The sequence below is a fragment of the Ovis aries genome, chromosome 3 (assembly GCF_016772045.2).
Source record: "Ovis aries strain OAR_USU_Benz2616 breed Rambouillet chromosome 3, ARS-UI_Ramb_v3.0, whole genome shotgun sequence".
Taxonomy (NCBI): domain Eukaryota; kingdom Metazoa; phylum Chordata; class Mammalia; order Artiodactyla; family Bovidae; genus Ovis; species Ovis aries.
Genome location: NC_056056.1, coordinates 41144933 through 41162240, shown reverse-complemented (window position 1 = coordinate 41162240; position 17308 = coordinate 41144933).

The window sequence follows — 17308 nt, the reverse complement described above, 5'->3', positions numbered from 1 at the left end:
GCTACTGTAGTGTTGCCTATTTTTGTATTTTTAGGGAAAATCTTTGTTCTCAATTTTATGCCTTATGTTTTATAATTCTTTTATAAAAACACATAGCTTATAATAAAAATTATTTTCACAGAACAAAAGAAAAAATTGAAGGCAATTCACAACCAAGAGTTGTTCTAAAACTAGATGTGACAACCACCTGAGCATAAGGCACATACTTTGGTAACTGGAAGAATTATGTCAGACTGTTTAAGGAAAAGAGTGGAACAGTGAGAATACCAACTCTTCTGAGGTTCCAGAAACAGCAGAGGCACTTGATTCAGGCTAACGTGTATCTTGAGTGTCTTAATCGATAAGCAGTGTGTCCCACTAACGTAGTACTGGAAAGTGTGAGAATTTTTTCAAATCAAGTTGAGAAAGTGTTGTGAAAGGCTATTACTCTAAACCAAAGACTCTAAACTCTTGACAGGACAAGATCAAAGGCAGACCTATGTAAAAATAATGATTCCTTCAGTCCATCTCAAACCAAATTAAATCAGATTCCCTGGGATAGGAAACTGTGTGTGTGTGTTTTAAGTTTTGCAGATGAGTCTAATATGCAGCCACGATTGAGGGAACTTCCCAACTAGTCTAACTTGGGGAAATTCCCAGGTAAGAGACCAGGGTTTGAACCCTGGATCAGGAAGATCCAGAGATCTAGAGGAGGACATGGTAACACACTTCATTATTCTTGTCTGGAGAATCCCATGGACAGAGGAACCTAGCCAACTATGGTCCATAAGGTTACAAAGAGCTGGACACGACTAAAGGGACTTAGCATGCATGTGGTCTAACTTGAAATAATTATCTAGTTAACTAAAGGGAGTACATATACTTTTATCCTTAACACATTTCTGGTCAAGGATTTCCTACTAAAAATCATCAAATACATTTGTTTTAATGTGAATTATCACAAGAGGAGAAATTGTTGTCTTTCTCTACCATGCATAGCAGGTTCGTAACCAACACCTTCATCAATGACTTATAATCATATAAAATCTGCATAGATCCAAAGTGCTATTTAGATGTGATCAAGAGAAGGAAATAAATAAACCTTAGAGGAAGGAATGATTTCAAGCCCTCAAACAGAACTGTACTCTCCCTTGTGTCCCCAAAAACTCCTGTTTCCCTATTTTATTGTATTCTTGTGTATATATCTCTCCCTTTCAGCCCTGTCCCCTTAGCATATCTCTTTGTCATCGACATCCAACATATAGTAGATACTTAATAAGTGTTTGTGGGTTAAACAAAGAGATAAAGGGCTAGGCACTATTATTTCTATTGCATTATTTTAGTTCTATGACTCTAGAATTCTATGGTAACTATTCTCTGTCTTTCAAAACTTCCCCATTTTCCATCTACACTTTTGTAATGTTGTTTAATAACCAAATTCCCTGGTCATTTGTAAAAACTGTAAAAAGCTGGAAACAATTCTGGAATATGTTACAGTTTTGTTCTCAAATGGCATAAGAATTTTAAAGTTTTCAATAGCATTTATCAGTGCACATATTGCACTTTTAAATTTGCTGCAAAATTCATTTGACTTAATGAGTACCAAGTTATTTGTGCATGTTGAGGGAGGGGTAGATTGAGATTTGGGATTAGCAGTTGCAAACTCTTATTTAGAAAATGAGTAAAAAGAAAGGTCCTATTGTATAGCCCAGGGACCTAGATTCAATATCCTGTGATAAACCATAATGGAAACGAATATTTAAAAACAAACAAAATATACATAAAAAGTTATTTGTGCATGTTAAACTATACTGTTTAGGAATAAAATAGCTGTGGTAAACAAATACAACACATTCAGGTAGGTGATCTATAGGTTACATGGTTTGAAATTTCTCAATTAAAAAAAAAAAAAATCCTGGAGACAAAAGGCTTAGGTACAAACAAATTCAGTATGCTCTGGGTTGGCCATGACCATTCTTCCTTGAAACCATCCATCCTCAAGGATGTCAGTTGAAGTTCAAACATTCAAGTTCCCTTGTGGTTAAGCTAATTTCATGAAACTTTAACATTTAAGATATGGTGCAATCCATGTGCCAGGTGGACAGTGGATCGTTTTACACCAGGGGTCAAGGATCAGAAATTTCAGGGGTGTGGAAGGATGTGCTGTCCCAGAGAACATCTGCAATCTTTACTTACATATACTATGCGTTGATGGTTTAAGATTCTGGATATTAGAAAGTGCAGGCATTATTGTTGGCTCTTTTTTTTAACCCATAGCAATTGTAATTAATCATTACAATGAAGAAACTACAAAAAAAAATTTAAAGGATGCTGCATGATCTGCCCATCTAAATAGGGTATTTTAGTACTAGGCTTAAAATACTTGTTATAGAATGTTCTGTGCTTGGCCTATTGCAAATAATTAACTGAGATCTCAGTTTTTGAAAAGCTGCTATGAGCATAAAAATGCATGCGAATACATTTCATGTATTCTGTTTCTTTTCCTTTGTTCAGTTGCTTTTCTCACTCTAGGAATTTGATGTGACTGAGTTGAATGAATTTAATATCTTAAAGGTTGAAGTCAAACAGCAATATTCAATTATCTTTGTTTTGGCTTCTTCTCTACCAAGCAACTCAAATTATATTGTTAATACCGTTGCTGATATTGAATAACGGTAAAAGCTTTATTACAGCTTGCATATCAATTGAGAAGAGTAAAGACCTAGTGTAGTCATTTTTCAGGGCATGTTACCACGTGCATCAATCCATGCATCTGTCTTTCTTTAATAACAATGAGTTCCAATGATTCTTCATTAAAATCATTAATTTTTTTTGATGAGTCACTATTATTTATTGAAAGATAATGAGGACTTGTCACACTGTAGAACTGTCATATGTATTATTCTGTATTCAGGAAATGGCTTGCTATACATATTAGAATATTCCACACACACTGAAAATGTCTCAAAAATCACTACAAAGATTTTTAAATGTTCCACATATACAGTTGTATATGAGAGTTTGGGTGAAACTTTACCACTAGAAATTAAGGTAAAAATTTATCAAGTAACAAACTGATGAATATATTTCCTTGAAAGGATATGTCAATTAAATTGAGACAGGAGAAACAGAAAGGGATGAGCTGTTAATGCTATACTCTTCAAGTTTATATTCTCCTATATCTTAATATTATCTTTTATATCTTTCCAATAATCAGATTCAGTAAATTTTTGTTACAGCAAAAATGTAGACCAAAGAATTAAAAAAAAAAAATCATTGCAAGGCTGCTAAGCAGGAAACAGGAGTCTAGTTAAAAACCGACTCTAGACAGCAAGGAACTGATTAAGATGACAGAGTAGTAGGATGCAGAACTCAGCTCTCCTCAACGAGCACATCAAAAATACATTTACATGTGGAACAATCTCATTGAAAACTAACTGGAAACTGATGGGAAGACACCTGTACAACCAAAACTATAGGAAAGATGTACATGTAATCAGGTAGGAAGAGAAGAGAAGCAATTGGGTCTGGATTTGTGTCCCTGGGAGAGGATTTAGAAGAAGGGAGAATACACAGGTGGGGAGTGAGCAGTTCAAGATTGGATGTCCCAGTCAAGGGTAGATGAGCCCCGTTGCAGCTGGTGGATCAGTTAGACAAACAGGAGGGCTGTGGAAAGTCTGGACTCTGATCATGAGGAATACATGCTGGCTTTATCCTAGGCTGTGCAGAGATGGGAGAGAGAGGTCTGATCTACTGGCTACTAGTTTCCTACGACTGCCTTAGCGTGAGGCTCAGCCCGAGCCAAGCAAACCTTTTAGCCCTGCTCACTCCTCGGCACAGTGTGGGACTGGATTTAGAGCTGCCACAACTGGGTAGAAAGTCCAGTCATGGTTTACAGAGGTGACTAGGTCCCGGGGCAGCCTCTGAGTAGGGAAACCATCGACAAAATGAAAAGACATTACTGAATTGGGGAAAATATCTGCAAATAAAAAGGGGTAAATATCAAAAAATATATAAACTCATACAACTCAATATTAAAAAATGCAAAAATAAAAAACAACCTAATTAATAAATGGGCAGAAGATCTGAGTAGATATTTTTCTAAAAGGACATACAGATGGCCTTCAGGCACATGAAAGAATACTCAACATGACTAATCATCAGAGAAATACTGATCAAACCATAACAAGATGTCAACTCATACCTATCAGAATGGTTATTGTCAAAAAGACCACAAATAACAAATGGATAAAAAGGGAGCCTTAGTATACTGTTTGTGGAAACGTATATTGGTATATTGGTATAGCCACTACAGAAAAACAGTATGGCTATTCCGCAAAAAACTAAAAAAGTACATCTACCATATGATCCAACAATACAACTCTTGGGCATGTATCTGAACAAAGTTTTTAAAATTAATTTGAAAAAATACATATACCTCAATGGTCATAGCAGCACTCTTTACTATAGCCAAAATATATAGGCAGCCCAAGTATCCCTCAACAGACATTGGATAAAGAAGATGAGAAATATAGCTCAGTTATAAAAAATGAAATTCAGCCATTTGCAGCAATGTGGATGAACCTAGAGAATATTATGTTTAGTGAAATAAGTTAGAGAAAGAAATACTGTATGATATAGCATATTTGTAGAATCTCAACAGTAAAACAAATATATGTAGTAAAACAGAAATAGACATGAAATATATAGAAAACAATCTAGTGGTTACCAGTGGGAGAAGGAAGTGAGGAGGCATAAGATAGGAGTATGTGATTGAGAGATATAATCTACTACGTATTAAGTAAATAACCAAGAAGAAAGTATTGTATGACACATGGAATTACAGCCACTATTTTTTAATAACGCTTAATGGGTTATAAAAACACCGAATTACTATGCTGTACACCTGAAACTAACATGATATCATAAATCAACTATAATTCAATAAAATAAAATGGTGATGTTAGCAACTGTAAAATACAGAAATAATAATTTTAAAATAAAAAGTGAAATAAATTTGTCAACAGTTTTTGTTCATTGTGGCGGACACTATAATAAATATCCTGTACAAATGTTAAAAGAACAAAAAAAAGCAAGAGGGCTTAATATTTGGAGTTCCTTCCTTTCAACTGGGCTTCCCTGGTGGCTCTGTGATAAAGAATCCGTGCAAGAGACACAGGAGGTAAGAGTCTGATCCCTGCGTCAGGAAGATTCCCTAGAGGCGGGCATGACAACCCACTCTGGTACTCTTGCCAGGAAAATCCCAAGGACAGAGGAGTCTGGCAGATTACAAAGAGTCAGACACAGCCCTTTCAGCAATTGGTAGAGGAAATGAACCAAATATATTCACTTATGGGTAACTGTCCATACCTCAAAGAATTTATAACCATACGTAAGGTTTTGTCATCTTCTTTAAACCGAAACTTTAAAGACCCACAACCTATATGAAGAAAATTTGGTTATATACTGATTTAGCTACAGTATGTTTCACTTGCTTTCAACAGCTATCTTTAGAAAAAAATTCAAAGGTGCATGTTTTTGGTTCTCATGGAGTATAAGTTGGACTTTTTCCCCCAATATTTTATTATTAAAGTTTTCAAAAGTACAGAAAATTTGAAATAATCTTACAGTGAACATCTTTTTACCCACTGACACAGGGATACTTAAAAAAAAACAAACTATGAAATGTGCTATTTATTCTTATTATGTAAGTAATACAATTGAAATAGAAAAATACACACTCACAGACATTTAATTGTATCTGGCAGTTATGTATATAGTTGAGCAAAATGATAAAAAAAAGACTACTTATATTAAAAGAGGATAGTTTAGCTATCGATGGATTCATATTACTGGTAGAATCATTCAGATACAATTTAAAATAGTATTCAGTTGAAATCAACCATCACTGAGATATGGAGAAAAATAAACAAAATATTTTTTAGGTTTCATCAAGTTCTGGTAAAATGGAGATAGAATATTGCCAATTAATTTAGCTGCAAATTACTGTTTTAATGAACTGTTTTCCAAAGTGTAGGAGGTATATCACTAGCAGTATTGGCTTCTACAATAAATAATTATAAAGCAGGTGTGTTTGAAAAAAAACAGGCAAATAATAGTATAAGTATAACATAGACTATGGCAGAAATTCTAAAGATAGCTGTCAAGTGACTAAAGTAAGAGAAATACTGTTTTAATGGTTGTTAGCAAACATTATTTTGAAAAATCCAGTGAGAAGATATCACACATGACAAAATCCTTCGAAGTGTTGTAGGTACCACTCTACTTAAAAAAAAAAAATGATTTCCATGCTTCTCTTTTATCTAAAACTTAAATACATTCCCACATTTTATTCATAAATGAAAACTCTAAAAATGACCAAGGGTCCCATTTCCTTGAGAACTCACCATCTACCTAATGTACTATTTTTATTTATCAAGAGGAGTGAGCAAAGTATTTTAATTCCTTCTCTAACTCAATGAAAGTCTGTAATTTGAAAATCTTCTCTAATATAATAAATTACCATCACAAACAAATAGTGTGATCTGTAAGCCATAAAACCAGCAGGTGGATAAATATAGGCTGTGATTGCTTAGAATATAAAGTTAGTACTGTATCATTGAAGTCTTAAATTATTGTCACTTGTCTCCAGTGCAGACTATAGGAGTAAATTTCCTCATCTATCACCAAGCTGCAAAAGTCTTTCTAGCAAATGTAGAGTCTAGGATAGGTGACTGGTGTCATCATATTCTTTAAGATGAACCATTTGAGACAGATTTCCTTGGCGAATGAAATTCAACCAAAGGAGGTTTGAATGTTCATTTTATTCTAGAGCATTTTAATACAGCTTAAATAATTCATATTTCCTCACCATCTACCTCCTCCCTCTTGCTTCATAATCTTCTCGGGGGAGGAGGGATGGGGGAAGCGGGTAGTTAGCATGAACAAACAACACCATACTAAATCCACAGTCAAACTCTCAAGCTCACTCTCTCTATATCTCTCTCTCACACACACACACAAACACAGATACATAGACAACACATGAGGAAAAAAAAGAAAAAAATCTTTCCAAAATCCATTCATTTCTGTAACTCAACTATTACGATATTCTATTTGATTTTACTTAACTGTTTATGAAATAATAAAGAAATAGATTTCTATGTGAAATTTCAAGCCACTTCAAATAGTTTGCTTTCATACATTTGATCATAGATCTAAAATCTTTATGAATATTGCAGTGCTTATACTAGAATAACTAAGGGCTGCCCTTTTATTAACCCACTTCAGTATTCTTGCCTGGAGAATCTACGGAGAGAGAAGCCTGGCATGCTACAGTCCATAGGGTCGAAAAGAGTCAAACACAACTAAAATGACTTAGCATGCATGCATGCATCATTCTGTTTTGCAGAAACTATCTGGAGTTAATTATAAGTATCTTAGAGACAGAGAACAAAATCACACTTTCTTTTTCTTACATACATTTTGCTACTGCCTAGCAGGTACAAGGATCAAAGTAAAGGTCATATTCTTCTAACCCATAGATAGGAACTTATATTTTTAATGCCTCTAATAATTTTTAGTGTTTTAAATTACATTCAAAACATAATTTTTACCTAATCCCTTAGCCAGGATCATATTAATCATATTAACCCCTAGCATGAAGATGTGGATGCAAATGCACCATGACTAATAGACCAGAGTTTGAGTAGCCCTGCTGCTGTGGCTGCTGAGTCGCTTCAGTCATGTCTGACTCTGTGCGACCCCGTAGACAGCAGCCCACCAGGCTCTGCCATCCCTGGGATTCTCCAGGCAAGAATACTGGAGTGGGTTGTCATTTCCTTCTCCAGTGCATAAAAGTGAAAATTGAAAGTGAAGTCACTCAGTTGCGATCCCATGGACTGCAGCCCACCACACTCCTCCATCCATGGGATTTTCCAGGCAAGAGTACTGGAGTGGGCCATCATTGCCTTCTCTGACAATTACCCAATTCAACATAGACTGAGTTTGTGTAACAGAAAGGAATATGAGACAAATAGAAAAATTTGGAAATTAAAAAAAATCTTAAACTAAGAGGGAAATAATCCTTGTATTTACTTGCTCACGCAGTCATGTCTGATTTTTGTGACTCTTTGGACTGTAGGCCACCAGGCTCTTCTGTCCATGGGATTCCCCAGGCAAAAATACTGGAGTGGGTTGCCATTTTCTTCTCCAGGGCATCTTCCCAACTCAGGGATCAAACCTGTGTCTCCTGCATCTCCTGCATTGTAGGCAGATTCTTTACCAGTGAGTTATCAGGGAACCCAATCATTGCTTATTCACTGTTATTTTAGTTTCAGTAGTGACCAGAGATCAAGTGTTCTATTATGATTGAAAGAACATCCATTACAGTCATATAGACCAGATGTCATTTTTATCTGGACCGAAAAAAAAGAATTACAGTCAAAATATTTTAGGGTTCAGGTAAGTTTTTAAAATTAATGTAATTCAATAAGAACCATGTGGAAATGTTCTATACCCACATAGGACATGAAATCTTTTATAATGACTAAGTAATTTCCTTATTTGTCAATCTTTAATTAGGGATCCTATTCCAATTCAGCTTGATGAATAGAGAATGGAAAGTCAGTTTATTGTCTTGTTCCCAAATACCCATAAAGTCCATTACAGACCCTACATATAAACAAGTTCTGTTCTGAGAGTATGTTCATTAATTCCAATTTGTTCCTAAATCCAAGAAAGTTAGCTTAAGTACCGAACTAATACAATCAGTTATGTAGTACTACACTGTAATAGGTTTATAATACATTTCACACAATAATACACAAACAAACACAAAGAACAAATAAAACATTTTTAATCTTATAGTACAGTACCTTGAAAAGTACAGTAGGGCAGTACAACAGCTGGCACACAGAGGCTGGCATCGAATGATCAGGAAAGAAGAGTTACTGACAAGGAGGGAGAAGAGGTGGGAGATGGTAGAGCTGAAGGATCATCAACAGGAGTCAGAAGGCAAGTCATAATTTCACTCATGCCTGACATTGATGACACAGGTTCTGGTTCCTTGATGGATTTAAACATATCTACCCTCTTGAAAAAAATGATCCAGTGATGTCTCAATAGTAGCTCCTTCTTTATTATCTTAGATGACATGGTAGCACAGAATTGCATTCTGAATGCCTGCTATCACTTTTGTGTACCATTCTACTTATGTGACTGGGCATGCAAAAGCACTTTCACATCTTTGAAAGTTCACAACTTGAAGATTCATATGTAGGAGACTTACCGTATTATATAATTCATTCAGCTAGGCTTAAAAGAGTGTATTACCTTATCTCAAGGAAAGAGGAGACAACTCATTGAATTTCAATGATAGACGATATGATGATGATAGTGATTAAAGTTAATATCTGCCACAAGGCTTATCAGACAGATCTAACATCTTTTGAAACTCTAAAGGGAACTTACTGCTCTCCTTTCAACAGGCTGCCTATTTGCTCTGCTTGTTTGAGAACATATCCTGGCTTTTGGTCCATCCCCTTGTCTCCTCTTTCCTAGGCAGCAAACCTTTGTTTTAACACCATCCCATAGCTTTTTCTCTTCTGAATGATCTTCCCAGAGCATGTTGTTTCCTTACCTTCATCTACTAAGTCCCTTGAGCAGTGGCAGCCTAGTGACTGTGTATTCTTTCCTTGTACAGTCAGTACTGTGACTGTATAACTATTAAAATGGGTGTGGATGAGGGGGACTAGGGACCATGTAGGAGATAATATTGTGATATTGTGACTATAAGCATAAAGCAGAAAGTAAGGGGAAGCTTGAAAGATCGTGCCATAGACTAACAAAGGGATACCATTGTTCCACTTCCCTGCCAAGAGATCATGGTTACTCACTAAGCCAGGAGGCAGGGTCATTCATTGCTTATGAGGTTTGGCTCTACTGTTAAACTGTGTATGTGAGAACCCTAGTCCTAGCAATTTGCTGAATTAATTTTCCTCTCTAAAAATGGAAATAATAATGGTACCTACTTCGTAGTGTTGTTATATAGATTAAATGAAAAATGAAAAAGCAACAGAAAGGTCCTACTGTATAGGGAACTATATTCAATATCCTGTGACAAACCATAATGGAAAAGAATATAAAAAAGAATGTATATATATATATAACTTTGCTGTGTAGCAGAAATTAACACAACTTTATAAATCAACTATATTTCAATTTAAAAAATAGATTAAAGGAGATGTTCCTTATAAAGCATCAAACACCTAGCATACAGTGAACACTCAATAAATGTAGGCTGTTGTCAGTTAACAGATCTAGCCAGCATCTGCCAGCCGTGATTTTTCTCCCAAGCACACGTCCTGCAAATGACTGATACTGAAACACCTGCTCTGACGTCTTTTCTCTGGGAAAAACTGCCTAAAGAGAGGGGCCCTGTTAGATATTCAAGTATGCCTAGTCAGCCTCTTCTAACTCCCTGTTTAAGCCTCTGCTGCTGCTGCTGCTGCTGCTGCGTCGCTTCAGTCGTGTCCAACTCCGTGCAGCCCCATGGACGGCAGCCCACTAGGCTCCTCTGTCCCTGGGATTCTCCAGGCAAGAATACTGGAGTGGGTTGCCACTTCCTTCAACTTCACCAGCGCCCAATTCCAAAAGGTATGGGAAACCTATCTCCCATCTCCCCCATAGGATCCAATATACCTGACAGCTTTGTAGAAGTCTCCTTCCAAAGAAGAATGTAGAATGGCTTTTTGAGATTTTACTCTTTTGCTTTAATTAATGACATCATGTGTGCCTTGATGTATTTGATCCATTGGTATTCCCTCTCTTATCTTATGCAATTTCCCTTTGGTCCTAACATCACCATCATATTAAGAGAGTCCTAGATAGCATATTTAAAAGCAGAGACATTATTTTGCCGACAAAGGTCCGTCTAGTCAAGGCTTTGGTTTTTCCAGTGGTCATGTATGGATGTGAGAGTTGGACTGTGAAGAAAGCTGAGCGCCAAAGAATTGATGCTTTTGAACTGTGGTGTTGGAGAAGACTCTTGAGAGTCCCTTGGACTATAAGGAGATCCAGCCAGACCATTCTGAAGGAGATCAGCCCTGGAATTTCTTTGGAGGGAATGATGCTGAAGCTGAAACTCCAGTACTTTGGCCACCTCATGCGAAGAGTTGACTCATTGGAGAAGACTCTGATGCTGGGAGGGATAGGGGCAGGAGGAGAAGGGGATGGCCGAGGATGAGATGGCTGGATGGCATCACTGACTCGATGGACGTGAGTCTGAGTGAACTCCGGAAGTTGGTGATGGACATGGAGGCCTGGTGTGCTGCAATTCATGGGGGCACAAAGAGTCAGACAGGATTGAGCGACTGAACTAAACTAAACTGAACTGAAGATTAGGGATCATCAGGTTCAGTTGAAGTCCAAAGGCAACATGAGCTCTAGGCCCCACATCATGCTTATTTGAAGCTGCATGTCTAGACAAGTGATATGCATTCCTGAGTGCCTGGGTCCCCTTCACACCTACTCACTATTTGGTTGTAGCAGAGAACACATGCATTCCCTGTAGAGCTGAAACTGATAGGAGCTATAATATGATGAATCTGAAATAGAAAGAGAACTTTCAATTTTTAAATAATAGAAAGATTCTTCTCTCACTGATGTATGTAAGCTAGCAATTTCCTTACTGGGTGAGTGCTAGATTCCTTAAGCGTATACTTAAGACTCTGAGCTCTTACTTCTAAAATTAATTATCAAATATAAAAGCAGAAATCTGCTATTAGCAATTTGAACACTATTGTTTAAGTAATAATATTCAACTTTGCTTTCAATGAGCCACATAAAGGTTCTTTTACTAAAGGATTAAGTATAATATTCATAAGTACACACACAGGGAAACATATACATATATATGCACACACGTGTATGTGCAGATTTCCCAGGTGGCTCAAGTGGTATAGAATGCATCTACCAATGCAGGTAAACTTAAGAGATGGGGGTTCAATCCCTGGGTCAGGAAGATCCCCTGGTGGAGGGCAGGGCAATCCACTCCATTATTCTTGCCTAGAGAATCCCATGGACAGAGGAACCTGAAAGTCTTCAGTCCATAGGGTCTCACAGAGTCAGACACGGCTGAAGCAACTTAGCACGCACGCGTGTTTATGTGCACTGCTTAACCATAGGAGGACATTCATCAGGCGATACATCACCTCTGACACCTCAAACCCTTAGGGGTGCAAATGCAGGAGTTGGGCGCTGCAGGTACTCCCCTCTGTGAATTATGGTTTACATAATAATTTGCTCAGCTGAGTAGCAGTTTAATGATTTGCATTCAGCAATGCTTTTTCCTGATTCAGCTGATGTCTCAGCTTCTTCACAGTATTCATTAAATAATTTTTTGATATTTATGTTCCACTCCTGTACTTTATTTTCTGGCACTGCAGTTCACATGTAGGAAATCTCTGACAACTAAGTTTAATCGCCACAAAGAATAGGTTCAGTTGATTACCTATTTGTTTATGTTTTGTTCTCCAAAAATTGCCTGGAACTGAAAAACACATTGAGGCCAGTTTGTTGTGTTATTGTTGCTACTGTGTTTGTTGCAAAGTGACCGAGGTGAAAAGGCTCCAGGGTCAAAGCAATAGCAGTAAGGGGCAAGGAGGTGGGTCCAAGATCAGATGAGAATTGACTTCACAGCAGCCAGACAGGAGCAGTGGAGAACTGAAAGAAAGTTATCTATCTCAGTGGGTTTTGAAACTCTGTTCATAATGGACAAAGGGCATCAGCAGTGACTCGTGAACAACTTGTGAGAAGGAATGCTATAGAAATTAGGCATAGGCCCCAGTTCAGTTCAGTTCAGTTCAGTCACTCAGTCATATTCAACTCTTTGCAACCCCATGGACTGCAGCACACCACGCCTCCCTGTCCGTCACCAACTCCCAGAGTTTAGTCAAACTCATGTCCATCGAGTTGGTGATGCCATCCAACCATCTCTTCCTCTGTCATTTCCTTCTCCTCCCACCTTCAATCTTTCCCAGCATCAGAGTCTTTCCAATGAGTCAGTTCTTCGCATCAGGTGGCCAAAGGATTGGAGTTTCAGCTTCAGCGTCAGTCCTTCCAATCAATATTGAGGACTGATCTCCTTCAGGATGGACTGGTTGGATCTCCTTGCAGTTCAGTTCAGTTCAGTCGCTCACTCGTGTCCAACTCTTTGCGACCCCATGAATCGCAGCATGCCAGGACTCCCTGTCCATCACCATCTCCCGGAGTTCACTCAGACTCACGTCCATCGAGTCCATGATGCCATCCAGCCATCTCATCCTCAGTCGTCCCCTTCTCCTCCTGCCCCCAATCACTCCCAGCATCAGAGTCTTTTCCAATGAGTCAGCTCTTCGCATGAGGTGGCCAAAGTACTGGAGTTTCAGCTTTAGCATCATTCCTTCCAAAGAAATCCCAGGGCTGATCTCCTTCAGAATGGACTGGTTGGATCTCCTTGCAGTCCAAGGGACTCTCAAGAGTCTTCTCCAACACCACACTTCAAAAGCATCAATTCTTTGGTGCTCAGCCTTCTTCAAGTCCAACTCTCACATCCATACATGACTACTGGAAAACCATAGCCTTAACTAGATGGACCTTCGTCAGCAAAGTACTGTCTCTGCTTTTGAATGTGCTATCTAGGTTGGTCATAACATTTCTTCCAAGGAGTAAGTGTCTTCTAATTTCATGGCTGCAGTCACCATCTGCAGTGATTTTGGAGCCCCAAAAAATAAAGTCTGACACTGTTTCCACTGTTTCCCCATCTATTTTCCATGAAGTGATGGGACCAGATGCCATGTTCTTTGTTTTCTGAATGTTGAGCTTTAAGCCAACTTTTTTGCTCTCCTCTTTCACTTTCATCAAGAGGCTTTTCAGCTCCTCTTCACTTTCTGCCAGAAGGGTGGTGTAATCTGCATATCTGAGGTTATTGATATTTCTCCTGGCAATCTTGATTCCAGCTTGTGTTTCTTCCAGTCCAGCGTTTCTCATGATGTACTCTGCACATAAGTTAAATAAGCAGGGTGACAATATACAGCCTTGACTTACTCCTTTTCCTATTGGAGCCAGTCTGTTGTTCCATGTCCAGTTCTAACTGTTGCTTCCTGATCTGCATACAGATTTCTCAAGAGGCAGGTTAGGTGGTCTGGTATGCCCATCTCTTTCAGAATTTTCCGCAGTTTATTATGATCCACACAGTCAAAGGCTTTGGCATAGTCAATAAAGCAGAAATAGATGTTTTTCTGGAACTCTCTTGCTTTTCCCATGATCCAGCAGATGTTGGCAATTTGATCTCTGGTTCCTCTGCCTTTTCGAAAACCAGCTTGAACATCAGGGAGCTCACGGTTCACGTATTGCTGAAGCCTGGCTTGGAGGATTTTGAGCATTACTTTACTGGCGTGTGACATGAGTGCAATTGTGTGATAGTTTGTGCATTCTTTGGCATTGCCTTTCTTTGGAATTGGAATGAAAACTGACCTTTTTCAGTCCTTTGGCCACTGCTGAGTTTTCCAAATTTGCTGACATATTGAGTGCAGCAATTTCACAGCATCATCTTTCAGGATTTGAAATAGCTCAACTGGAATTCCATCACCTCCACTAGCTTTGTTCATAGTGATGCTTTCTAAGGCCCATTTGACTTCACATTCCAAGATGTCTGGCTCTAGATTAGTGATCACATCATCATGATTATCTGGGTCATGAAGATCTTTTTTGTACAGTTCTTCCATGTATTCTTGCCACCTCTTCTTAATATCTTCTGCTTCTATTAGGTCCATACCATTTCTGTCCTTTATCGAGCCCATCTTTGCATGAAATGTTCCCTTGGTATCTCTAATTTTCTTGAAGAGATCTCTAGTCTTTCCCATTCTATTGTTTTCCTCTATTTCTTTGCACTGATCGCTGAAGAAGGCTTTCTTATCTCTTTTTGCTGTTCTTTGGAACTCTGCATTCAGATGCTTACATCTTTCCCTTCTCCTTTGCTTTTCGCCTCTCTTTTTTCACAGCTATTTGTAAGGCCTCCCCAGACAGCCATTTTGCTTTTTTGCATTTCTTTTCCATGGGGATGGTCTTGATCCCTGTCTCCTGTACAATGTCACAAACCTCATTCCATAGTTCATCAGGCACTCTATTTATCAGATCTAGGCCCTTAACCCTATTTCTCACTTCCACTGTATAATCGTAAGGGATTTGATTTAGGTCATACCTGAATGGTCTAGTGGTTTTCTGCACTTTCGTCAATTTAAGTCTGAATTTGGCAAGAAGGAGTTCATGATCTGAGCCACAGTCAGCTCCTGGTCTTGTTTTTGTTGACTGTATAGAGCTTCTCCATCTTTGGCTGCAAAGAATATAATCAATCTGATTTTGGTGTTGACCATCTGGTGATGTCCATGTGTAGAGTGTTCTCTTGTGTTGTTGGAAGAGGGTGTTTGCTATGACCAGTGCATTTTCTTGGCAAAACTCTATTAGTCTTTGCCCTGCTTCATTCCGCATTCCAAGGCCAAATTTGCCTGTGGATCCAGGTGTTTCCTGACTTCCTATTTTTGCATTCCAGTCCCCTATAATGAAAAGGACATCTTTTTTGGGTGTTAGTTCTAAAAGGCCTTGTAGGTCTTCATAAAACCATTCAACTTCAGCTTCTTCAGTGTTACTGGTTGGGGCATAGGCTTGGATAACTGTGATATTGAATGGTTTGCCTTGGAGATGAACAGAGATCATTGTGTCATTATTGAGATTGCATCCAAGTACTGCATTTCGGACTCTTTTGTTGACCATGATGGCTACCCCATTTCTTCTGAGGGATTCCTGCCCACAGTAGTAGATATAATGGTCATCTGAGTTAAATTCACCCATTCCAGTCCATGTTAGTTTGCTGGTTCCTAGAATGTCAACGTTCACCCTTGCCATGTCCTGTTTGACCACTTCCAATTTGCCTTGATTCATGGACCTGGGACTCTCAAAAGTCTTCTCCAACAACACAGTTCAAAAGCATCAGTTTTTCAGCACTCAGCTTTCTTTATAGTCCAACTCTCACATCCATACATGACTACTGGAAAAACCATAGCCTTGACTAGATGGACCTTTGTTGGCAAAGTAATGTCTCTGCTTTTAAATATGCTGTCTAGATTGGTCATAACTTTTCTTCCAAGGAGCAGGTGTCTTTTAATTTCATAGCTGCAGTCACTATCTGCAGTGATTTTGGAGCCCAAGAAAATAAATTTGTCACTGTTTCCACTGTTTCCCCATTTATTTGTCATGAAGTGATAGGACCGTATGCCATGATCTTAGTTTTCTGAATGTTGAGTTTTATGTCAAATTTTTTCACTCTCCTCTTTCACTTTCATCAAGAGGCTCTTTAGTTCTTTGCTTTCTGCCATAAGGATGCTGTCATAGGCCCCAGCCTGACTTCTTTTAAAAATTGTATTTTATTGAAATATAACTCATTTACAAGTTAATTCCTGCAGTACAGCAAAGTGATTCAGTTATACATATACATATATATTCTTTTTAGCATTTTATTTTTAACACCAAAACATTTTGTATTGGGGTATATAGCCCGTTAACAATGTTGTGGTAGTTTCAGCTGAACAGTGATGCAATGGATACATGTATCCATTCTCTTTCAAACCGCTCTCCTATTTAGACTGTCATATACCATTCAGAAGAGTTCCATGTGCTATACAGTATACAGTAGGTCATTGTTGGTTATCCATTTTAAATATAGCAATGTGTTCATGGACCTTCCCAAAGTCCCTAAACATATTCTTTTTTTATGGTTTATTACAGGATGTTGAATATAATTTCCTATGTTCTACAGTAGGACTTTATTTTTTATCCATTTTATTTTACATTTTAAGTGCTTTTTTTTTTGGCTGCACCATGTGATATGCAGAATCTTAGTTCCCTGACCAAGGATCAAACCTGGCCCCTGCAGTAGAAGCATGGAGTCCTAAACCACTGGACTGCCAGAGAAGTCCCCCCATATGATTGATATATAAGAGCTTGCATCTGTTAATCCAAAACTCTCAATCCATCCCTCTCCTACCACCCCTTGGCAATCGCAAATCTATTCTCTATTTCTGTGAGTCTGTTTTGTTCATAGATAAGTTCATTTGTATCGTATTTTAGATTTCATGTATAAGTGATGTCTTATGGTATTTGTCTTTCTCTGACTGACTTCACTTATCACAATGATCTCTAGGTCCTTCCATGTTACTGCAAATGTCATTATTTTATTCTTTATTTTGGCTGAGTAATACGGTGTATATATGTACCACATTTTACTTATCCTTTC